Genomic DNA, 12,519 nt, shown 5'->3' with positions numbered 1-12,519 from the left:
CTTGGTAATTATCCCCCTATTTGTGTGATGAATTAATAAAGAATGCATGAATGTGAAGCAACAATGACTTTATTGCCTCTGCAAGCGGTGATCGAAGGAAGGTGGGGAGGGTGGTTAGCTTACAGGGAAGGAGAGTGAACCAAGGGGTGGGGGGGTTTCATCAAGGAGAAAAACAGAACTTTCACACCGTAGCCTGGCCAGTCATGAAACTGGTTTTCAAAGCTTCTCTGATACGCACTGCACCCTCCTGTGCTCTTCTAACCGCCCTGGTGTCTGGCCGTGCGTAAAAAGCAGCCAGGCGATTTGCCTCATCCTCCCACCCCGCCATAAACGTCTCCCCCTTACTCTCACAGATATTGTGGAGCGCACAGCAAGCAGTAATAACAGTGGAAATATTGGTTTTGCTGAGGTCTAACTGCATCAGTAAACTGTGCCAGCGCGCTTTTAAACATCCAAATGCACATTCTACCACCATTCTTCGCTTGCTCAGCCTGTAGCTGAACAGCTCCTGACTACTCGCCAGGCTGCCTATGTATGGCTTCATGAGCCATGGCATTAAGGGGTAGGCTGGGTCCCCAAGGATAATTATAGGCATTTCAACATCCCCAACAGTTATTTTCTGGTCTGGGAAGAAAGTCCCTTCCTGCAGCTTTTGAAACAGACCAGAGTTCCTGAAGATACGGGCATCATGTACCTTTCCTGACCATCCCACGTTGATGTTGGTGAAACATACTCGCTGGCTTGGTGCTCTGGTGCCAAGATAGGGATATGGGTTCTGTCTATGGCTCCACCACAGTTAGGGAATCCCATTGCAGCAAAGCCATCCACTATGACCTACATTTCCCAGACTCAGTACCCTTGATATCAGCAGATCTTTGATTGCGTTGGCTACTTGCATCATAGCAGCCCCCACAGTAGATTTGCCCAGTCCAAACTGATTCTTGATTGACCGGTAGCTGTCTAGTGTTGCAAGCTTCCACAGGGCTATTGCCACTCGCTTCTCAACTGTGAGGGCTGCTCTCATCTTGGTATTCTTGTGCCTCAGGGCAAGGGAAAGCAAGTCAAAGTTCCATGAAAGTGCACTTATGCATGCGAAAGTTTCGCAACCACTGGGAATCGTCCCAGACCTGCAACACTATGTGGTCCCACCAGTCTGTGCTTGCTTCCCAGGCACAGAATCAGCGTTCCACCGCATGAGCCTGCCCCATTAGCACCATGATGCCCACATTGGCAGGGCCCGTGCTTTGAGAGAAGTTCTGTGTCCATGTCCTCATCACTCTCGTCACTGCGTTGACATCACCTATTCACCCTGTTTCACTTTGGCAGCTTCTGGTGCTGCATATACTGCTGGATAATGTGTGTGGTGTTTAATGTGCTCCTAATTGACAAAGTGATCTGAGCAGGCTCCATGCTTGCCGTGGTATGGCGTCTGCATAGAAAAAAGGCGCGGAACGATTGTCTTTTGTTGCCCTGACGGAGGGAGGGGCGACTGACGACATGGCTTACAGGGTTGGCTTACAGGGAATTAAAATCAACAAAGGGGGTGGCTTTGTGAGAAACTGAATGGCCGCCTCAAGGATAGAACTCAAAACCTCAAGGATTGAACTCAAAACTGGGTTTAGCAGGCCATTGATTTCACAGAGGGAGGGAGGGAGGAGAAAATGAATACAAAACAAATCTGGTCTATTTCCTGTTTTGAGCCACTTCATCTATCTTTATACATCTTGCTGGCAGCAGACTGTGCAGTACGACCACTAGTCATCGTCACCTCCTGGGTGCTCGGCAGAAGACGGTGCAGTATGACTGGTGGCCATCATCTTCTGCTGGCTGCAGATTAAAAGACAGTGCACTGCTGGTAGGACTCGTCGCCAACAGACGAAACAAGGGAAATGACCTGGCTGAGTCACTCCCATGTTTGCCCAGGTGCCCGGTTAAAAAAGCACCCGACTGCGTCGACGACGGCTACCAGTCATATTGCACTGTCTGCTGCCAAAAGGCAATAAACTGCTGCTGTGTAATAATGTAGTACCATGTCCACCAGCACCCAGGAGACATACGGTGACGCTTAGCTGAGCGGACTCCATGCTTGCCGTAGTATGGCGTCTGCACAGGTAACTTGAGAAAAAAGGCGCAAAACGATTGTCTACCCTTGCTTTTATGGAGGGAGGGAGGGAACAGGGGCCTGACGATATGTACCCAGAACCACCCGCGACAATGTTTTAGCCCCATCAGGCACTGAGATTTCTACCCAGAATTCAAATGGGCGATGGAGACTGCGGGAACTATGGGATAGCTACCCACAGTGCAAAGCTCCGGAAGTCGATGGTTGCCTCGGTACTGTGGACACAGTCCACCGACTACATGCACTTAGAGCATTTGTGTGGGGACACACACACTTGACTGTATAAAAATGCTTTCTACAAAACCAACTTCTATAAATTTGACCTAATTTCATAGTGTAGACATACCCTCAGGCTCACATGGCTGGAGCTATATGGACCCTGATATCCCTAAAGTAGAGGTGTCCCCTGAACAGTTCTGAGTTTAGGGTGGGTGGGCGTGAGGCGGAAGAAATGAGAGGGAATTAACACCCTTGTGTACTATCTCAATTTAGTTGTGAGCTACCTCAACTGAGATTACCAAAAAGGATGATAGTTAAAACCATGGTCAGATGCCAGCAACAGCAAGTCGTCGTCTAAGAAAAAAGTTTCACATAGTTTCACCAAACAGCTATAAAATGGCAATGGCTTTCACTCGCTATTGACCTAGTTCAGATTGAACTCCTGATCTATAGGTAAAAAGCTATGGACTGTATTCCAATTCCAGTACCTGGAGCTCAGAAAATGTAACTGACATAGATTAGACCAAGGACAGAGCCTACTAACCCGGGAGAAAAATATCTGTGCTACTACGCCAACCAAGGCCATACAATCCCACACCATATACAAAATAGGACAATAAAAGAGTGCATTAAATTTTTGTACTGGTTTTACACCACTTCTTCTTTACTATAATAAATCATGAAGTATCTTTTCCTGAGTTGTCTTCAATATCTGTCTCCTCTTCTGCCCTCTGCCCTGCCCTCACACCCTTAATTACTCTCTCCTCTTACTTCTCCCACTTCTTCCCACAAAAAGTCTACCCAAAACGTAAGTTTCTCTTCTTACCCGGATCTGGTAAACTTCTAGTCTTGGAGAGGGCTTTGTCCAGTTGATTCACTTGGATCATCAAATCTCAAAGGTACAGAGTCCTGTTTGACAGGTTTAGGATTCTTCCCTCCAGAATCATCTCCTTTCACTAAAGCAGTGGCATGCATACCATTGCTACCAGAATCATATGGAAGTTCAGCTGGGTTTGGAACCAGGTAATCGCGACACTGGTTTCTTCTGCATTGGGGACCTTAATCAGTCTCAACTGGGCATGATTTCAGAGTGCACCTATGTCCAATGAGACTATTGCTTTTTCCTGATCCAGTTACATCAGGACTGATTCCCCTCAAACTCATACTCCATTCTAATGGGCAAAGCTATCACACACATAAATTACGCACATACTCTCTTATACATGTGTAATCCACATGATAAATTTAGCAGTCACTTTTGAACACCTCAGCTAGTCTCTGCCAACTCCCAACATTTATTCTAAATAGCTGCCATTTAAAAAAAAAATGATCTGACAAAAATGTTTTCAACTCGTCTCTCCAAATATGGAATTTCCTTCCAAAGTTACATCTGCCCAAGTCCCAGGATGAGACAAGATTCAGTCTGGGGATAAGAGAAGCTTTTCTATCCTTAATGTCATAATTTAAAGTATGTCATTGTGGAAATATGTAAGTAAGCTAGTAGGCAAATTCATAAACCAGGGAAGAGGGAATAAAGTAACCAACCACCGCTTAGTCACTCTCCCTTTCTTTAAGGTGGGTTTCATTATTAAGATGATGCAAAAAATTCAAAATAATACAAACACTAGGTAACCAGCTGGAAAGGGCGCATACAAACCACTGATTTCTTTCAAAGTGTTTTGCAATGGTTTTGACACCCAGAGTGATATGAATGCAGTTCCCTCTAACCACAGTAATATACAAACTTCCTGTATGTAACATTTTCCTCCATAGTGCTGTTCACTGTTCTTTCATCAGACTAGGAAGTGAAAGTTACAAGAGTCCAGCTTTCTGAACACTTTAAGAACAGGATTTTTTTAAATGTTGCCTGTTAACTTTACTTCCTTCCAGGAAAAATATAACAAGGCATAGGCAGCGTAAGTGTTATGTGAAAATGAGAGTCTACAGTTAGAAAAAAAAAAAAACAAGATCAAATTCTTGGCTTGCTAGTCTAGACAACTGGATGCAGTGTGCATAACAATTCAGGGATATAATGAACTATAGGTATCACCACAGGCAGCACCTCAGTCCTGGAGGAACTTACATGTGTGGTTACCTTTAACCAGGTCAGGGAACTGTAATTCACCAGCCTGGCAGTGGAGAGGGACACTTCGTCAGTCCAAGACCTTACAGGATGTCATGACCAAGAGTGACAGAACCTGCAGAATGGGTCAGAAGTACTGCAAAACCTGCCAAGGTCTCCATCTCAAAGATAACTTGTCAAGCAGTCAGTCATTTAAGACCTGTATATAAGCAGTTTATTATGATGTTCTCCCATGCTTTTGTTCTGAATAGATACTCTGTTTTATGAAGGTTGGCTGTCACTGCCCTGGGGAGAACTGAAGTCATACTTACTCAGGTGATCAGTTAATTGCAGCCCAAACCCCAGTCTAGAAAGTTGTGGGATCCTGCTCTGAGAAAGATCTCGGACCATCGCCTAATACAGGTGCCCTGAAGGTCATGAAGAGGTCAGAGGTACAGTTACGTTGAGAACTGACACATACCGCTTTGTTTTTTCAGCATACAGAAGTGATATAAAAAGCCAAAAGAAAAAAGAACAGATTATATTATTAACTTTTCCCCCAACTTATTTATCAGCAACATAGGTTGAGGCCTAAAGGAGGAAACAGGATGCCACTGACTCATGACAAAGTCAAGCAAAGCACCCATTTCAAATTTTCATAACTGTGTCCAGTATTTGGTTCTATGTAGAGATATTCTATATTGTTGGGGTGGAAAGGAAGTAGGCACAGAATTATCTTTATTAACATAAAGTAATTAGGAAATAAGTTATGTGCACTGAACATAAAACAGCCCCACTTTCCAATTCCCCCAGCCACTATCATTCCAGTACAAAAGATACAAGGAAAGCAGGACAGCCAAGATCAGGCATCAGTACAGTTCTACAATCTAAAAACAATCCCAACTAAAACAACAAACTAAGGGCCAAAATTTCTCCTAGACTAACTCCATTCATTTCTATGGTCTTATTCTAGCAGAGAGTACATTCCTAAACACTTCTTTGCATTCTTTCTGAATGCACTAGGACCAACTCCTCATTCTGAGCCTGCTCCTTCATTATATTTCTGGAGTTTCTTTAAAAGACACCATTATTTAATGTGTTTAGATTGTTAAAACTTGAAAAAGAAAGGACAAACGTATTTAAATCAAGTGACTTATCAAATATTTTGGTTCATGCTGATGGATTCACTCTGTGATAGGGAATCATGGGACCTGGGTTCTGACTACAGCTTCATCATTGACTTGCTGTTAAGCCTCAGATAAATCACTTGCCTCTCAATGAAAAGGATATTCACCTTTGTACAGCACCAAATCTATGGATGTAAAGCACTATAAAACCAGTAAGTTTTAATCACATTAATAATTTACAGAAAATTCTTTGCTCATTTTTGACTACCTTGTGATCAAAGACTGAAAGTGGCTATGTAGAGATGGCACTTTATTACTCAGATTTATTCAAGTTGTAGTCAGAGTTATACTAAACAGAGCACATTTGATATGGGAACCATTATGAAATTAACATAAAATCTACAATGCCATTTTTACAAGTTACTTTTCAAAGAAGATCTTATAGAATTACTTAATGTGGTGTAGAAAGTGTACAAAATAACTATCTTACAGAAGATAATTTAGGTAACACATGCATACTCTGTAGACTGAATAGAAACAAACCCATACTGCTTCTGTAAAGGAAAATCTTGCTTCTCTAATCTACAGGAATTCTTTAAATATATATCAACAAAATAGGGGATAAAGAAGAAACACTTTCAAAAAGGCCTCTGACAGTATTCTTCACAACAAGGCTGTTAAGGAAAACTAATCATGATATAATTAGTACATTACTACTACTACTCAAAAGAATATGGCTTAGAGATAGATAAAATGCATATGGACTATTTTCAGAATGGCAAAAGGTTAATGGTTTCTTACAGCTCAATACATCAGAACTAGAAGAAAAAAAATTATTTAGATTAGTCAACACTACAGAAGATTCAACTTCAAAGATATCTACAAAACCTAGATGAATGGACAGCATGATGGCTGATTAAATTTATTGTTGACAAATGCAAGGTAATGCATACTGGAAGGAATAATTTAAACTACTCATATGTATTGCTGTGTTCTACATTTCCCTAACCATTCATAAGAGAGCTAAGCATTATTGTGGCTAGCAAAATAAAAAACAAGAACTTAGTAGTATTCGTAAAAGGGTGAGATATTTGTATGGATAATAAAATCCACAGTACAGAAGTACATATTAAAAATAAAAAAATATTTTAAGGGATACAAACTTTCATGCTTTAGGCCATATGCCAACTAGTAGGCTATAACAATTTGTAGAAACCTTTGCTATAGTCAGGTTATTCTACAGTTATATATTATGGGGGTTTTTAAAACTTCCTTTGAAACATCTGGTTTTGGCCACTGTGGGAGCAGAATACTAGTCTAGATCAGTGGTTCCCAAACTAGGGACGCCACTTGTTCAAGGAAAGCCCCTGGTGGGCCGGGCCGGTTTGTTTACCTGCTGCGTCCGCAGGTTCGGCCGATCACAGCTCCCAGTGGCCGCGGTTTGCCATTTTTGGCCAATGGGAGCTGCAGGAAGCGGTGCGGGCCGAGGGACATGCTGGCCACCGCTTTCCGCAGCCCCCATTGGCCCGGAGCAGCGAACCGCGGCCGTTGGGAGCTGCGATCAGCCGAACCTGTGGACGTGGCAGGTAAACAAACCGGCCAGGCCCACCAGGGGCTTTCCCTGAACAAGCGGCACCCCTAGTTTGGGAACCACTGGTCTAGATGATCAGCGGTCTGATCCAGCATGGCAATTCTGATGATACACGGGAATAAAATTAAAATGTCAAAAAATATTTAGCTACAGTTCTAGAGAGTCCATAAGACCCCATGCCTTCCTTGAAACGCAAGTCCAATCCTGTTTTAACAAATGACCGTATTTCTTTCTCCCAGTAAAAAGAAAAGATTACTCTCAAAGCATATATAAAGAAAAAAGTTATATACTACATAATAATGGGCATGTTTATCAAATATGTGTATTTCATGCTTCATGCTAAACATAGTTCATATATTCCTGGTTTAGGGTATCAATAACTCATAACCACAGGACCTTGCATATTTATGGATCAATATGCTAACTCAGCGGCTCTCAAACTTTATCAACCCGAGGACCCCCATTTTGATTTAAAAAATTTCATGGACTCTAAGCCCATCTGCTCAGGCCCAGGCCCCATCCCCACTCCACCCTTGCCCCAAGGCCCCACCCTCCTCCCCACCTCCTCCCCCAGCACCTCCTGTATGCTGGGAACAACTGGAGTACCCTTGTGGACCCCAGTTAGAGAAACGTTGTGCTAACAAATCCTAGGCAGGGGTACCAATGGGGGTATGTTATAGACAACCAAATCAACCAGAGAATAGCTGAGTTACTCCTTAAACACTTGTCCATAACATGTGGGGGGGAAATTGTGTTGCTAAAGGAGACATATGCTGGAGATCTCATTCAGCCTGTAGTAAAACATCATTGGAGTTTCCAAAAATTATAGATGATACTTTTCTAACATAAAAGGCATAGCACCACACAAGGTAGCTACTTTGTGCTTTATGATAGATAAAGATGAATTAATCACAGAACTGGAAGTTGGTGACTGGCAAAGGAGCAATGATAATTACTTGATTACATTAACAACGAGACCGGTGGCACCTAAAAAATTAACAGATTTTTTGAATAGGGACTGGCTGGCTCACTACAAAAGCAATTTTTCCTCTCTTTGTATTGACACGTCCTCATCAATTATTGGGAGTGGACCACATCCACCCTGATTGAACTGGCCTTGTCATCACTGGCTCTCCACTTTTAAAGTAACTCCCTTCTCTTCATGTGTCAGTATATTTATGCCTGCACCTATATTTTCACTCCATGCATCTGAAGAAGTGGGGGTTTTACCTACAAAAGCTTATGCCCAAATAAATCTGTTAGTCTTTAACGTGCCACTGGACTCCTCTTTGTTTTTGTGGATACAGACTAACACAACTACCCCTCCGATACTGGATTACATTTGATATGGACAAAGAGAGGATAGACTAAACCAGTAGATATTAAATGGCAAAAAGATTTAGTTAACGCAGAGCTAAGGTTGCTCAGTGGTAGCTCGTGCCCTTCCAGAATGTCGAAGTCAGCAAAACTCAAATTTCTGAAATACAGAATTAAAGTAAGTGTCCACAAAACTTTAATTCTGCCCCACCCTTGTGCTGCAATAGCCATTGGGAATTCTCTTATGCGTACCAGCTGTACTCCTTGTGTTAGCTGTACTGAATTGTGGAGGAATAAGCTGGAACAGGTTGGAAGAGCTCTGATTGTGATATGAGGAGATCTGGGGATTAGTTTGAGAGGCACCACAGAGCTGTGACTGATATATAAGGAGATCTGCATCTGAGTCCCCACAAATGTCATCTAAAGAAAGACCTGCATATGTACTTTCAGGTTCCAGTCTGCATCATTTCAATGCAGAATTGTATAGACTGTGTCCATAGCCAAAGGTACGGTCAGTAGTGAGGTGGGATATTAATGCAGTGTGTGGATTTAATGATGGGTGGGAGAAAGTAGAGGTTTAAGTGATATCTTATGTTCAAGCGTGAAGGAGTCATAAAAGGATATAATCTGGTTGTTAAATTTAACAGGTGTGGTCTTCTTCTGGGGGAGTAGGCACAGCATGTGAGTGCAAGACAAATGCAGGTAGTGCCTGTCCACAACAGCGAAAAGGCAGAGTGCGAGTATGCGCACTATGGGCATTATGGTGCATTGCTCAAAGAGGGCAGAACATTTTCTTTAATTCTATATTTCATGGTTTTCAGAAGTCTGAGTTTTGCTGAACTGAACATTCTGGAAGGGCACAAGCTATCATCAGGCAACCTCAGCTCTGTGTTAAAGATTTCTGTCATTCAATTTCTGTTTAAAAACTAAGAAAGAGAAAGTTTGTTGGCAGGAGTTAGTGGTCATTAAGACAGTTGTAGATCCCACCTTGGTTTTCAGTTGATATGCTACTGTGACTACGTAATAATCAAAAGCCCTAGCTTTTAATAGTGCTTTTCATCAGTACAATTCAAAGAACTTTACACCAGTATCCCCATTTTCATTTAACTACTCACGAAAACATAAGCAGCAGAAGCAAAGACTCAAGCTTCCCACTTTGGAAGCAGGGTATGGGACTAAGAAGGGTACAGAGTCACCTCCCTATCTTGTGAGCCAACAGAGAGCCCACGAGTAGCTTTTTGAAATAGCTTTTGCCTTCAATTGATCTATTTGTAGCTTCATTTGAATTATGAAATCACAAAGTATAAAAATATGCACACACACACACACCCTGCCACATGTGTATGTCTAACAGATGACAGTTACTGTTGTCACGCTTAATTTAATCTGCACACTATAGTTAAAACATAGGTTCACAAACCATAAAAGGGCAGGTGAACATCATTCATTGGCTCAGAAGTAACTAAAGTTATTAATTTAGAGTATGAAGCTGTAAGAAAAATCAAATTCTTGAGACTACAAATTCTTCAGCACAGGAGGTTTCTCCCTCAGTGCATGCCTGGCATATTCTGGGTGCCATCACAATATAAATAATAGAAAAGCCTGCTGAAAATTGATCAACGATTATCAATGAACTTTATATTCCACTTCATTGCTTTCACCTCTGTACTTCAGAGGGACAGTAGATAGAGAGCCTTCTGATACCAAAACTGGAGATTTCCGTACCAGGTGGGCCTGTGGAAATACGTTTAACAATGAACCTCTCAGCAATGACAGTAAGCCATGCATTTGTTATATTTTCAAAATACAAACAGGTTTGAAAACAGTAAAATCATTAGGTTCCTTTCTCTGTGGGCCATTATCAAGGAATATAAAATCCCAACCAGCCAAGCTCCAAATATAACAGTATGTGATGACTCAAAGTGAGGTATGCATACATCATATGATGTGAGGTTACTGTTCCATTTTATCTCTCTAAATTTTTTAATTAAATATTTTCAGTGTCAACAATGTAGACAAGATTTGTTTGGAAAACATCTGTAGAGTTTTTTTGGCCTAAAAACCTTGACAGAGATAATACAAGTAAACAAATGACTATTGTGTAATAAACAACAGACCTAAAAATAACATCCATCAATTAGCACATTTTACAAAAGCAAAGAAGATGGTCACTGGTATAATAATGCTTTTCTTACATAGAGCTTTTCATCCATAAATCTCAAAGGTAGGTATTTTTGCCATTTGGGGGAAATAGAAGCACAGAGAAGCGTATTTCACATGTCACACAAGAGGCAAGTGGCAGAACTGGGGAAAGAACCCAGGTCTCCTGGCTCCCACTCAGTGTTCTACCCACCAGAACATGCTTCTTCCGTAAAATAAATGAATGGTTTCTAAATGTTTACAAACATGTACAATCACAGCACTAAGGCAAGATGCCAATATGGCAGCAGCAAAACTTTTCCTAGGACTAGTCCACAAAGACTCCATGATGCAAAAAAAGCCATAAGGATCTTAATAAGCTTATGCTCAAATAAATTTTTTAGTCTCTAGGGTGCCACAAGTACTCCTGTTCTTTTTAAGGATCTCTAGCTAAATCAAACTACTTATGGAGATATAGTACGCACTCTAAGAATATTCAGCAGTTTATAACAGTTGAAAGTGTGCTAACAACAGTCATTGCCTTGAAACTGATGCTAAGTAACTCAAACTACTATGCCCTCGAGAAGAAGAAAACAAATATGAAGGGAATGATTAAATGTCTGAAACTGCGGTTTTAAAGCAACAGACTGAGAATTAGAGTGAACTGAAACCAAAAGGTGAAAAGAACAGGGATAGTGGAGGGGAGGTGTTATGGAAGGGAAGGAAAGAAGGAAAACCTAACTTCTGTGAACTGTTTATAAGGGACTGGGAGGAACTCTGACGTTTTTAACTTCCCAACAGTGGAATGAAAATATAGCAAAAAAAAAAATAAAAAAAAAAATCCAGGGAGGAAAATTTGATGACAGATCATGCCCCCTCCTCCCTACCCACTTCCACAGCCAGGAATGAAAGGGACACAGGGGGAATAAAAATCTGCTTGACACTGTCTGGTCTCAGCTTGTAATAAATTAACCTCCAGGCACCGATCAGTTCCCCAAAACGACCCGGAGGAAGTTTCTGTGAGGCGAGAGAGGGGCAGCCTACAGCAGCTCTAGCATACAGGCCTCACCGCCACTTCCTAGCGCGCCTGCTGCAACTCAGGCACAGCTGGGGGTGGGGGGAAGAGAGGAATGGGGCGGAGGGGGCAGGGAGGGAGGTGAGCGGGGCGGGTCACTTTTATTGCAGGAGACTGGGGTGGAGGAGGGCAGTGGATCAGGCGGGGGGGGGGGGGGAGATGCTCTGGGGCTGGTTTTACCTGCTGCGGCCGCTGCGGCATGACGATCTGGCTCAGCCTCTCTCCCTCCCCCCTGTCTGTGCTGCCCAGACCCACGCCGGCCCGGCAGCGACCCGCCAGGAAAGCAGCGCACGGGAGGGGGGGGAGGGGGGGGGAAGGGGACGGGCTCTGTCGGCACACAGACGTGCGCGCGCGCGTGGCACCGCCCCCTCCCGCACGCACGCAGGCAGGCAGGCAGGCAGGCGCCTGGGCAGCAGGGCAAGCGGAGGCCGCCCACCCCGGCTGCGGGAGCGCGCCTGCTCGCGCTCGGCCGGCCCGACCCCGCTGGGGGAGAAACTTCCTGGGCGGGGCTGAGCGGCGCTGGGAGGGGGCGGGGCAGCGCAGCCTCCCCCATCTAGCAGGGCCGGAGGGTGGGGGCTGTGAGGATGGAAGCTTGGGTTGCCAACTTTCTATTTGCGGGACACTGATGGCTGTTGCCCCGCCCCTTTTCCGAGGCCCCTCCCCTGCCCACTCCAGCCCCCTCGCTCGCTCTCCCCAAGGGTGGGCTACGTGGGCACAGTCGAGTCTCCTCCTTCTTTCCCCGCAGGGAGGCCAGCACGGTGGGCCCTGACCATGAAGCTTCTGTGTTTTAGGGTGGAGGCCTGTGTATGAATCATGTTATGGAGCAACCCACCCTCCTACCCTGAGCCTGGGCCCACCCCGGCCACA

At 43.7% G+C, this 12,519-nt stretch overlaps 1 protein-coding gene across 9 annotated transcripts in view; it reads right to left on the bottom strand.

The window, feature by feature from the left end:
* The window catches only part of TBC1D5 (TBC1 domain family member 5), a 488,374-nt gene extending 476,347 nt beyond the window's left edge, over nucleotides 1–12,027 (bottom strand). For 6 of the 9 annotated variants that reach the window (XM_038389861.2, XM_043509084.1, XM_043509083.1 and 3 more), the window contains exon 1: nucleotides 11,833–12,026. The gene's annotated coding sequence lies outside the window, so the exon portion shown is untranslated. Of the gene's footprint in view, nucleotides 1–11,832 lie in introns of all 9 variants that reach the window. The other 3 variants (XM_038389865.2, XM_043509088.1, XM_038389866.2) reach the window with 1 other exon arrangement.
* Between the last annotated feature and the right edge of the window lie 492 nt (nucleotides 12,028–12,519).

Source organism: Dermochelys coriacea, chromosome 2, assembly GCF_009764565.3.
Source record: "Dermochelys coriacea isolate rDerCor1 chromosome 2, rDerCor1.pri.v4, whole genome shotgun sequence".
NCBI classification, from domain to species: Eukaryota; Metazoa; Chordata; order Testudines; family Dermochelyidae; genus Dermochelys; species Dermochelys coriacea.
Note: the sequence above shows the minus strand (reverse complement) of the source record. Positions and strands in the feature narration are given on the sequence as shown.